Source organism: Cnephaeus nilssonii (assembly GCF_951640355.1).
Source record: "Cnephaeus nilssonii genome assembly, chromosome: 12".
Lineage (NCBI taxonomy): Eukaryota > Metazoa > Chordata > Mammalia > Chiroptera > Vespertilionidae > Cnephaeus > Cnephaeus nilssonii.
This window is the reverse complement of record NC_137083.1, coordinates 6,514,479-6,527,450: the sequence shown is the minus strand read 5'-3', so window position 1 is coordinate 6,527,450 and position 12,972 is coordinate 6,514,479. Positions and strand designations below refer to the sequence as shown.

Genomic DNA, 12,972 nt, shown 5'->3' with positions numbered 1-12,972 from the left:
ACGTGCAATGAGGATCATATTCTGCGCATACAATTGATTTGCTGCTGCATTTGTCTAGTGTTTGTCTAATATCAACAATTATAAACAGAGCAGTGCAACTAGTATTTGGAACAGTCCTTACAGTGTTGCAGTGCCAGGCACAACTTTCCACTTCTCTTCACACCACGGGTTCTCTTTGCATACCTGGGCCTCCTCTTCTTCAGTAAAGTCATTTTTGATATTGAAGGGCTTGCGAAGCTCTTCAGGGGTTTGCCTCTTGATCATATTGGCAACAGTCCTGCATGTAACATCAAGCAAACCTTTGATGTCTAAATAGTTTGCAGCCAGAATAAGTTCAAAAAGTGTTCCTTGGTCAACTTTGAGGAATTCTTGGTCCCAAACTGGAATATCATCTGTTCGCTTTTCTTTGTTCTCATCATCCTCAGGAGGAGGAGAGTCATCCTTGTGGTCAGTGCACCACTGAATGACCTTTTATAAAATATTGCTGCATTACCATTGGGTAGAGGAACTGACCCAGGTCATTATCACCTTCATCATCCATTCCCAAATCTTCTAACATGGTCTTGATTGTCACAGATTATTTGGCAATGTCAACATCAACTTCAAATTTCTCTCCATCAGAATGCTGCAACTTAATTGAAGGCATGATGCTGGGTCTCAAGGAGAGAGAGCAGGCCGGAGGCTGATGAGAGTTGGGCAGCGTTAGCAGAATCAAAAGAAAAAGGTGGAGAACAAAGCCACTTACAGCCTCTCTTGGGAACCTTTTTAAGCTTTGCTGATTTGTTTCTTCACAAATGTGGTTCAGCCATCCTGGCCTCATTTGGCATGAAAATGTAATACTTAACTAAAGTCTTTGTGATCAGCAAAATTTGCTGTAATTAACTAATTGAATCTGTTTGGGCGCAAAATACTTTAATTATGAATCATATTACATTTTTATCTAGTTACCTTGATAACATGTGTTAAGTCCTAGAGTTGCTAGTTGACTTGTTCTTAAATCCTCTAATAATTGTTTGTGTTATCCTTCCTTGGTGTGTTATGGATGGAGCAAATTCCAGTAAATAGAGAAACCGGATAGTGTGGAAACATTGATGTGGAATCATTGGAATCACGTTTGGATTGAAGCAGAGGCTCTCCCAAGAGGAACGTGTTGAGTGTGTGATCATGTCTCCTTTCTCATTCCTTACTTGCGCCCCCACTCCCAGCCTCGGTTGTGTTCTCTGCTTGTGTCTCCCATGCCCACTGAGAACTCCTCGCGGGATAGGCAGACTCCACCACCAAGGCTCCCTTGAGACTCCAACAGTTGCTATCAAATCCACTGCCCCTGCTGACTGAGGCCACACTGAACAGGCCAGCATCGGGCAGCTGCGGGCAGAGCGAGGCCAGGAGATGGGCAGGGCTTTCTGCAACACACCAGGGAAAGAGCAGACCTCAAATATTTGGGGTTCTTGGATGAAACACCAAAAGGGGGCTTTTTCCTTAACTCAGACTCAAATCTTAGGTGAAATCATTGCAGGTAATTGTATCCTGCCAGCCAAGCAGGACCTTTAAGTCAGGGCAGGCACAGAGTTCACAGAAGTCCAAAGAATGAACGTGAACTGCTGTGAAGAGCACACGTATACAGTTCATAGTCATTGAGGCACTTTCTTATCTCCACTCCCCTTAATGCGGCGTAGTTCACTGGGGCAAAAGCACTCTTCACTTGTTGGGTTTGGGAAAGTGTCTGGGGACTCCCAGTCTATGAAATGTTCCTTTCTTTCCATGCAGTGGTTTTACAGCTGTAAGGAATTGAAGGAATGCCAGAGGATTCGCAGATGTGTTCTTCCTGCGGAAGTGCTGGGAGGTGGAGGTGGGAGGTGGAAGGTGGGTGGTGGAAAGTGGAAGGTGGGAGGTAGGTGGTGGGAGGTGGTGCAGGAGAACATTGGACCTCGGAGAGCATAACAGGGCTGGATATACTGGTTTCCAGGTGGCCAGTGGCTTCCTTCCAGGAGATCACAGACTTTGTGGATGACCCACTTTGTGTTTTTCTTTAGAGAAAACTAGTCATTTATTATAAAACAAAAGGAAAGATCCCAGCCAGGAGTCCAGACTTTACGTGTGTATATGAGAAAATTACATAATGATAACTGCTGCTCTATAATTAAAATCAAGTCAATCTTCCCTTGCTTCAAAGAACATACCTGAAGCATTTCTGTTTACATCTTGTAAGGCTTATCCCAAATTGTCATGAGAGCTAGGGTCCTAAATCAAATAAGATGTTCGTTTTAATGCGTGATATTCCTTTTTATTTTTCCTTTAGCAAACTCAAGTTTTAGGATGAATCTGTAATTAAGGTATGCTGTCACCAGATGGCAGTAGACGCCTCAGTTGTATCACCTATTAGACTTTAGCCCTTACGTGTCCAACCTTAAATTTCAAAATATCCCTACTCATTAGCATGCTCTCACCCTCTCTCTTAAACTTCTGGCCTACTTAAACCTCTGTCACTGCATCTAAATATACAGCGCACATGTATGTCTCTGGGTCCATGTCATTTCCCTGCCTGAGATGCTCTCGTTTTCTACATGGATTTAAGCTGAAGGTACAACACAAGTTTCATCTAGGATTCTGTAGATGTTTCTTTAGTTTCTTCGATGTGCTTATTGTGTTTATTATTATTCAGCATGCATACTAATTTGTACTATCACCGTCTCGCTAGGATTGGATTCTAGGTTCACTAGGAAATGGGGAATGCCTTTTCTACCCTTTTGTATTTCACTCAGCATCACCCTGGAAGGTTGGCTCCCAGGAAATGTTTCGTACTTCCCTTTCTAGCCTCTGTCTCCTCTCCATCCTCTCTGATCCACTGGTGACTTTTGCTACCCCCAATTCTAAGTCTCTCCTAAGTCTTCATTCCCACACTTGGTTACACACTTACAGTCAGAAGTGCAGCCATCTCTGTCCTTTCAGGGAAATGACTAGTCAGAGCAGGCAGAGCCGCTGGTCCACCTTCGATGCGCCAAGAACTGTCATTACTCCTTACTGCATGCGTCTTCTGCTGTGACTGCCAACAGTAGTCCCATCTCAGCATCTGCCTCTGCCTGTTCACAATTCACTTCTGAGCCACTGGGACATCCCAGGTTCTGTTCTATTCCTCAGCTCACATTTGACCTGGCCATCTTCTTATGCAGTAGTTTGATCCATATATGTTTCCACATTGGTCTCTTGCAGTTGATCTTGGACCTCAAATTGGCCTCCTCTCATGGAGGAAAAACTAACCTCCAACATGCTGATTTTTAAAAATATATATTTTATTGATTTCAGAGAGGAAGGGAAAGGGAGACAGATAGAAACATCAGTGATGAGAGAGAATCATTGATCAGCTGCTTCCTGCACATCCTACATTGAGGATCAAGCCTGAAACCTGGACATGTGCCCTGACCGGGAATCGAACCGTGACCTCCTGGTTCATAGGTTGACGTTCAACCGCTGAGCCACACCAGCCAGGCCAGGCTGATCTTACCAAGGCCAGCTGACCCTCTGCCCTAGCATCACTCAGCACTCTCACTGAGGGGTCATATTCCTTCTGCTTTGTCTCTGCCCTGAGCCTTCTGTCTAGTTGCAACCCAAGCCTTATTGTGGTTTCCCTTGAACCATTCATTCATTCTTCTTTACCTCAGTCACAGGTAGTTTCCTCTCTGTTTGATCCACCAAAGTAACCCAAGAGGAAGGCCTTAAATTGCCTCCTAGATTCCTGGATTTCAGCTCACAAAGGGCCCTAGCTAGTTAATCTAATTTTCATGGGGCTAAAGCAGGAAAAAAAGACATACACACACTTAGAAAGGATATGAGGATGCTTGAGGATTCATTTTTCCAAGACCCACATCCTCTCATGTTTAATTTTTTCATGTCAAAAAGAAGCATGTATGCATGGGACTGACAGAGGTCAGAGGGGAAAGGGATTGGAAAAGCTGGATGAAAGAAGGTGAAGAGATAACCAAAGAGCATATATGCCTAGTCCATAGGCACAGACAACAGTGTGGTGATGGCCCGGGGGAGAGGGGCCGGGAGCTGAAGTGGAAGGAATGGGGGACATCTATTATAGTGTCAACAATGAAAAAAAAAATTAAACATCTTTTAAAAAGAAGAAACAAAGAAAACTGTACTTATTTTAATCTTTCAGGAGACTTTAGGTCAACTGTACAATTAACCAACCCAAATGTTAGGGGGAGCACAGTACACCCTCACTTCTGACATTATCCATTTGGAGGTGTTCCCAAAGCCACCCTCAGGGTCAGTGATTTTCTAGAAGGACTCACAGAACTTACAGAACATTGCCTCACTCATGGCGATGTTCTAGTATAGGGAAACCATCCAGGTGAACATCCAAAGAGACCCATAGGGCCGAGTCCAGGAGGGGTCCACACCTGGAGCTCCCGCTGTCTCCTGTGGAGTCAGGGACAGTGTTAACTCCTCTGGGTTACACTGTGTGACACTGTTCATGGGGCATTTCCAATCAGGGATGTTCACCTGAGACTTTGGTGTCCAGAGATTTTATTGGGACTTGATCTCAGGCTGCCTGTGTGGTTGACATTTAGTTCCCAGCCCCTCCTGGAGGTTGTGTTAATGCCTTTAATTTCCAACCTCTCTGGATGTTAGCACTATTGCCTGTGGCCCAAAGCCCGCATAATAAATCATATTGTTAGAATGGGCCAGCGCCTCCAGGCAAAAACGTCACTCCAGTTAAGACAGTCCAGGGGCACACAGATCACCCGCCAGGAGCCAAAGGCCAAGGCCAGCCTCTCTCTGGGCAAGGTTAATTCTTCACCACGCAAGCTGCCTGGCTCCAGGTTAATGTAATTTCAGTTTGGTTTTAATTTTAGCTTAGAGTTTATTTCCAGCATAAACTTTCTAGAATCCTGCAGTGTTCCCCCTCAGAAAATGGCATTCTTGGATGCAATTAGATGAGGCTTTTAAACACAGATTTGAATAAGTGTCATTGTCACAGGTAAAACACTAATTATTTTGTAGCATCTCTCTTGGCTGCTTAGGGGACTTCTTGATTACTTCTTAGTGAGCCGGAGGCGGTCTGTGTAACTTCATTACATTTTCGTGATTTATGAGTATAAAACCCTTTTCATCCATGAGAGCGAGGCTGACACCAGTCGTGTTTTCCTCATTTCATTACACTGTTCACAGCTAATGGGGGCACCAAGAGGTGAGGAGACTCATTCCAGGCCACCCATGGGGCCCGAGCAACCAGCCTGACAGGACACCTGCTCTCCGGTCTCTGTCAGAGAACTTGGCAAGAGCTGCCGGAGTCTACCGCTGTCCACTCAGGTTTTTAAATACCCTGCTTCTGCCATGAGCGTTCAGAGGAGGATTTTAAAAATCATCTAATGCACTCCTTTGACAACTTCCAACTGAGCACTTGTTATGTGACAGGTACCATTGCAGGTGTGGCGATTTGGGACTGAACAAGAGAGACAAAAGCTCTTCCTCTGGGAACTCACAGTCTATGTGGGCAGACAACTCTAATTAAGAAACAAGGCCACTGCCAACTGTGAGAGGGGTCATATGGTGATGTGATAGGTGGGCTGGGAGCCACCAACTTGAATTAGGTGGACAGCAAAAGCCTTCATGAGGAGCTCAGCTTTGAGTGCAACCCACTGTGCATGGGAAGGACTGGTGAGGAGGCCTGTCTGGGGCAGGCAGAAGGGCAGGCCTGATGCTGGAAAGGGTGTGGCCTGTGTGAAGACCAGAAAGGAGGCTGAAGTGACTGACACTTTCAGAAATTGATGGGTGTTCTGCCAGCAACCACATGAGCTGGGAAGCAGATCTTCCCCAGTTGGGGTTCATATGAGATCACAGCCCCAGCCTATACCTTTATTGTAGCCTCTGAGTCCCAGAGTAGAAGCCATGCTTAGACTCCTGACCACAGAAACTAACATAAAAGTATGTTGTTTTACGCCACTAAATTTATTATTAAGGCCACTAAACCTATTACACAGCAATAGATCACTGTTTTACATAGAAATCAATTTTGGCTTATCTTTAGTTTTGTTGTCCATTAAATATTGACAGAAAGTGAAATGTGAGCACTTTGCTTTCCCCTACTCCCCAACCATTTTTATTTATCATTTTGTATCATTTGATGTAACTCCACCAAGTCTGCATTACCTGTCCCAACTATGAGGTCCCATGGCACTCTGTACTTCCCTTATTGTCCCAGGCATTAAAAATGTGTTATAAATGTTTGCCTTTTAAAATCTCTATCACCACAAAGCTATAGCCTCCTTGAAACCCATATGTTTCATTCATTTTATATACCCAGCACCTAAGGTGGTGCATGACATGTTTTCTGGTTCTCAAAAGATATACGTTGAATGACTAAACAGGAAAAAATATGAATTAATGAAGTAAAAATATTTTTTAACAAAGCTATGGGTAGAGTGGTACAAAATGAGTGTGACATAGTTGTTGAGCAGACTTGGGAAACAGATAAATTTTGAGCTCTTCCACGTCCAAGTTGAGAGTGCTGTGGGACAAGGTAGTTCACCTGGGGACACCTGGATGCCCCATGGGTCAAAGGGAGTGATGAGAGGACTAAGTGCCCTGAGATTTGTGGTGAGGATTATAGGAGGTACTCCATGTGGTTTGGACTCCAGGCCTGGCACATGGTAGCTACTCAGTCAAAGGCAATTTTATTATTAATACTAGAGGCCTGGTGCATGGATTCATGCACCAGTGAGGTCCCTCAGCCTGGCTTGCACCCTCTTGCGATCCAGGACCTCTGGGGGGATGTCAGAGAGCCAGTTTTGGCCTGATCCCCACAGGTGAAGCCGAGGGACCCTACAGGTGCATGAATCCATGCACCAGGCCTCTAGTATGCATATAAGATCTTTGGTTAATCTTTTCCTGCCCTTCTCCTCCTCCCTTCCCTCTGAGATTCATCAGTCCCATGTTTCTATGCCTGTGCATTGAGCATCTGCCCCCTGCTGGTCATTGCGCATCATAGCTACTGGTTGAATGGTTGGATGGTCGCTTAGGCTTTTATATATATAGATTATTTTGTTGCCAGATGGGAGGGGGGCTGGGTGAGAAAGGTGAAGGAATTAATAAGTACAAATTAGTAGTTACAAAATAGTCACGGGGATGTAAAATACAGCATAGGGAATATAGTCCATAATATCGTAATAACTATCTATGGTGTCATGTGGGTGGGTACTAGACATGGGGGTGGGGTGGGAATCACTTCATAAATTATAAATGTCTAATTACTAAGTTGGGGAATAAGTGGCAGTGGCCACGGGAAAGGGCTCTAACAACTCAGAACTTCCATGGTTTTCATTGTGAAATAGAGAACAGTGTCCCCAATATGTGGCTCATGCTGCTGGAGGAGGTTTGTCTTGTGAAACCCACATGGAATGACCAAGGAGCCCACTTCCTCCGGCCACATCGCCAGCGAGTCTAGGGGCACTCATGAAGACAGGCCTGAGCCCTGTGGTTTCAGGTTGTCCTTTGGACAGTTCGGGAACACATTAGGGTGCCAGAGCTCCCCAGTGTCAAAGAAACCCGGGGCGGAGTGTCCACAGAGATGGCCCTGTGTGGGCTGGCTCCCATCAGGCCACAGATAGACCTGTTGGAACCTGGCTGGGTCATGAGTATAGTGCTATGACTCAGTGAACACAGCAGCTCGTGAAACTCGCTGGGGTCCTGGCAGCATCACGGGCTTCTCCAAGGTGGCACTCTAGCCCTTGCTGCTCTGGGGCACCGACGGGCTTCGGTCCAGAGCTCGGAGCTGTGCTGTTTGGTGGCCATCCAGGACTCCTTGACTGGTTCCAATCAAGCTGGCACAAATTACAGTTTTTGGAGAGTGCAAATCCGAAGGAGGGGGAGCCCTTGTGTTCTTGGATCTTCCTACGCACTGTTCTCTATTTACTGGAAATCTAATATTCCATCTCATTTTTCTTCTGCCCGGGCAAGTTTCAGGGGCGTAGGCCTTCACACACTGGCTTTTGGAGGAGGCAGTGTCAGCCAGGGACCAAATATTTAGGAGTGCGTATGTGTTAAAAAAATCAAGAAAGGAAAAAAAAAAAAAAAACACTGAGCAGGGGGCAGTTTCTATTAAGAAAGAAAATGCTGAATTATTTTTTATATCCACAAGCCTCATTTCTAGGCTAAGAGTCAATTACCCTTGTCTAAGTCAATGAAATCAATCAATAATAAATGAAGGCCCTGATCGGATAGGTCAGTTGGTTAGAGCATTGTCCCAGTATGCCAAGATTGCAGGTTCAATCCCTAGTCAGGGCACATTCAAGAATCAACCAACAAATAAGTGGAACAACAAAATCAATATTCCTCCCTCTAAAAGTCAATAAAAATAATAATAAATTAAAATAGGTGTATATTACCTATTACAAAAAAAAAAAACACACAGATTATTTTATAGTCACAAATGATTGCTTGATTAAACAATTCAGCAGGCACTGCTGCAGGTGTTGGAGCCATGGCTGTGAGTCGTTAATTGAGTCCCCTGTCTCCAGAGCGTGAGTGCCGGCCAGTGGGTGAGACAGAGTGTAGACAGAGAAACTGCTAGGGAGGAGGCTTCCTGGAAGGGGTGACTTCCTACGCTGAAGCCCAAGCCAGATGTAGGGTTTAGTGGCACAAACAGAAGAGTAGGGTGTTGGGGAAGAGATAAGGGAAAAATTCCAGCCATAGAAGATTGCACGTTCAAAGCTCTGGGAGCTGGGTATACTGGGCAGTGCTTGAGTAATGCTGAGATTTTTCATTCATTCATCATTCGTTTCGGTCTCGTTTTTATACACCCGTGATATGCTCTACGCGTGAGGTCCTGGTTCTGAAACTTCAGCAGGAATCAGAATCATGGAGAGGCTGATCCAATGGGTCTGCGGTGGGGCCTGAAATGTGTATCTCTGACAAGTTCAAGGTGATGCCGGGGTCGGGATCCGGCCCTGGAGAACCTCTGCAGCAAGTGAAGGAGTTCTAAGAAGAACTGTTAGTGGTCCCCAGGGACTCACTCCTCGGAGACTTTGTCCCCTCAAAGACTTTGTCTTTGCTGACAGGGCTTTCATTTCTTGAGTCCTGTACAGTCAACCTCCAAACAGCGACTACAATGCAGACTGGGTCCATGGGTGCAGGGATCAGGAGCTAAGCATATGCCCACCTAGACCCCCATGGTCATTGACGCTCAGTGGCATTTTCTTGGCGTGTAAAGTATAGGCACCAAAGCAAACCGTTTTATGTCTTTTTTGTAAGCCAGAGGTATGGGCCTTACTGCTTCTTCGTAAGGCCAGACCAGCAGAAGTATGGCCTCGTTGGACTGGGTCATTTGTGGGCCAGAGATAGAATCCGGAGTCCAAGTTCTCCTGGTCACTGAAATTCTTCTCACAGGGAGCCACCCTGGTCACATTGATTGATTGATTGATTGGTTGAATGAATATATTTTTATTGATTTCACAGAGGAAGGAGAGGGAGAGAGAGATAAAAACATCAATGGTGAGAGAGAATCATTGATTAGCTGCCTCCTGCACTCCCCACACTGGGAATCAAACCCACAACCTGGGCATGTGCCCTGACCAGGAGTCAAACCATGACCTCCTGGTTTACAGATTGACACTCAACCGCTGAGCTATGCTGGCTGGGCCACCCTGGTCACTTTTAGATGAGTGACTGGGACCCACCAATTATGGGAGGAGAGAGCATTGGATACAAGGCAGCTAAGTTGCTGGACCAAAGGGAGCCTGGGGTTCCCGTATGGGCAGGGGCAGAGTTGCCCAAATCCTCTCCCGGCCACAAACAGGACCAGAGCCCGGGGCCAGGACAGTGCGCCCAGAGCGGACAGGATGTGTCTGTAAAAATCTGCTTCCTTCCACTGGCTTCAGGCTTTCAAGGAGCCTGGCCACTGAGCACAGAGAGTAGATAAATAAATGCTTTGCAAGGAAACGGAGAAATGTGGTGACGATACTGGAATTAATAATTCTTTTCACATGAAAGAGCTGCTCTCTATGATCTTTATTTACTGTCTTACCTAGAGTTTGGAGTTTGAAAAAAGGGAGAGAGGGCGAGCTGGTTTCTTCATTGTATCCCAAGCCAATGGCCCATGTGTGAGCGCGAAGGTAGGATCATTGGAGCTGCTCAAAGAATATGGGCCAGGAGACCTTTCAGAACCCCTGAAAGCTTTTCCATATGCAAAGGAAACCAGGAAATTGGAGTCTTCGCTTTGTCTTTGCCATCAAAGCCAGGGAGGAGAGATATTAAGCAGATACTGACCCGTCCTTCTGTGGCCACCCTTAGGATTTATTGACCTGGAAAGCAAGCAAGGCCTGCAGGACGGCCCAGGGTGGTATTTAGTGCTGGAGGAGTGGAAAAATTCAGCTTCAGAGGCCGACTGAAAGCAGCGGGCTGCATGACTGCAGATAATGAGTAATAGAGAGTAATGAGCACCCTTAGCCAGCGTTGATTGATTGACATGCATTACGCCCCTGAAACCGGGAAGCCCGATTCTATGTTACAGTGTTAATAATAATGGGTCAGGGCTTATGCATTTGAGTGCTTGCTATGTGCTAGGTGGCAGCTAAGGGCTTTACCTGCATATATTGTTTCCTTTATGTGGATGAGGAACCCGAGCCTGAAGGAGTGAAGCATATCACCCAAGGTTACCAGGCAAGAAAGAGGCAGAGCCAGGATTTGAAACCATTAAATCTGTTTGATCCAGAGCTTGTGTTTTTTACCATGACCACCATCATCTGGTAATAGCTCCCCTTACTAAGCCATCTCTAACCCTAAATTTTCTCCGTTTCCTAAAATGAGCTAAAACACTCAGATTTTGCAAATGTTCCATGTACAGTTGACACTTGGATAATGTGTTTGAAGTGCAGATTTTTTTTTTCAATAAATATAGTCAGCCTGGCTGGCGTTGCTCAGTGGTTGAGCATTGACCTATGAATCAGGAGGTCATGATTCAATTCCTGGTCAGGGCACATGTCGGGTTGTGGCTTAACCCCCAGTAGGGGGGCGTGCAGGGTGCAGCCAGTCAATGATTCTCTCATCATTGATGTTCCTATCTCTCTCTCCTTCTCCCTTCCTCTCTGAAATCAATAAAATAAGCATGGATGTCGAGAGAATGAACTGTGCCCTTCTGTTCGGTTAATGTCCAGCTACTGAACATCGACCTTGGGCCCTAAGTGGACCTGGCGTTTTTGTTCCTTACCCTACATGTTTCCCATAACCACATGTTTTGAAACTTGGTATTCTACCCCTCTATCTTCCAGTCTGTGCCTCTTGATCCCCAGTGTGTGTTCCTTTGAGTCTAATATAAGATTGTTTTCTTCTGAATTTAAACTCTGAGCAATCCCTCCCCTCTCCCCCCTCAACATCATATACATGCGAAGCTAGCCATTCTCCTGTTCCTCCTCCAGGCAGAGGGGGAACACATCTCCTTGTCCTCATTTGGACTTGCCTAAGAGAGGTCTGCGGAGACAGGATCAATCTGGGCTTTGTTCTTCTTCCCTCTAGACAGCAGTGGAAGGAAACTAAAAGCACCTGAGACCTGTCCAAGTCAATCATATTTATGCTTATAAACCAAGTTCGCCATAGAGGGCCGATTGGTTGTGTGTGGACTCACCCATGATGAGAACAGTTTGATCTCTGACTCGTGAGCCCAGTTGTATTTTGAGGGGAAGATTAAAGTTTTTCAACATGTGGGTTCCTTGGTGAACATGAAATTCATCCTTTTTTGACTTAGGGACCACGAGACAGTTTCGTATACAAAGTGCACATGTACTTGATAGTCCTAGTTAAGAAAGGTGGTTGTGTTCCTTCCAGAGCATCTATCTGCTTGGAAGTGAGTATATTAACTATCTTTTATTTGAGTTGGGGACACTGTTTCATTTGAGCTAACAGTGCCCTTGAGCTGAGGGAGCATTGAAACAACTTTTACTGCTGCCTTTTAGTGGATTAAGGAAGTGGAATGAACAGGTCACATCACCCATTTTCTCCAGGTGACCCAGACTATGAGAGATAAGTAAGCATTGGGTTGATGCTCAGGCCTGCAGTGTCCCAGCTCCCAAAGTCTACCTTCCAGGTGGTATTATTGACTCTGGTCAATATAATAACCTATGTAGACCTGGTACCAGGTGCCACAAGACCATGTACCCAAAACTTATGCCATACAGGGAGCTCATCTCAGGCCTAGGTGGAACTAAATAATGCAGTCCTTGGTGTGGCTCTCCTGGGGACAACCCCACACATTTACAGGAAAAACTGCTACCCTAGGAAGGGGATGCTATGTTCCCTGTGCTCTTCTTGGTCCATATTTTTATTAGGAAAGATCTGGAGCCTTTTCTGCTTGAAATCTTCTAGGCATAATTAGGCGTGATTGACTTTGTCCAGTATTTCACACCCTCTTCAATCAGTTGCACCTCTATTCCTTTAGCCTGTCTAAGAATTTATGCACATATCTCTCTTCCATTTACTGGTCCTATGATTGGGTCACTCCCTGAGCTTTTGTTGTTTGTGAAATGGGGTGAGTGAGCACTATGTTCTGGGTGGTTGTTAGAACCCAGTGAGACAAGGAATTATAAAACACCTGGGCACATTGCGCATGTGTAGATTGGCTCAGCCGGCATTGCTCACCTCTCCTGCCTTTCTCCCTTGCAGATGAAGTCTGAATCCTCATCCCCACAAGCCTGCACTACACCATAGACCACTTCATTGATTTGGTTGTCAACCAACCTACCTAGCTTCTTGTTGTGGTCATTGATGGGGATTTACGTCCTCTGTCACTGTTTATTCTTTTTTCAGCTCATTTGCCATCTTCTCAACTAGAGGGAGTAAGTGTCACAAAGTGGAGGACTATTTCACGGTTACATTTCACGTCTCCTGACATGACCTTCCTTGCGTGGAGGCTCCTAGTAATTGATTCAATGCAAGAGAGGTTCATCATGATTAGAATAAATGTTTTCTTTATAG

General features: G+C 45.5%; 1 protein-coding gene and 1 pseudogene across 4 annotated transcripts in view; one reads left to right on the top strand and one right to left on the bottom strand.

Annotated features, from left to right (window-relative positions):
* The window catches only part of BMPER (BMP binding endothelial regulator), a 203,043-nt gene that overhangs the window by 153,456 nt on the left and 36,615 nt on the right, over positions 1-12,972 (top strand). The gene's annotated exons all lie outside the window — the stretch shown is intronic.
* Positions 118-646, bottom strand: LOC307108441 (S-phase kinase-associated protein 1-like; annotated as a pseudogene). The gene has a single exon. The product of its transcript is annotated as an S-phase kinase-associated protein 1-like (transcript).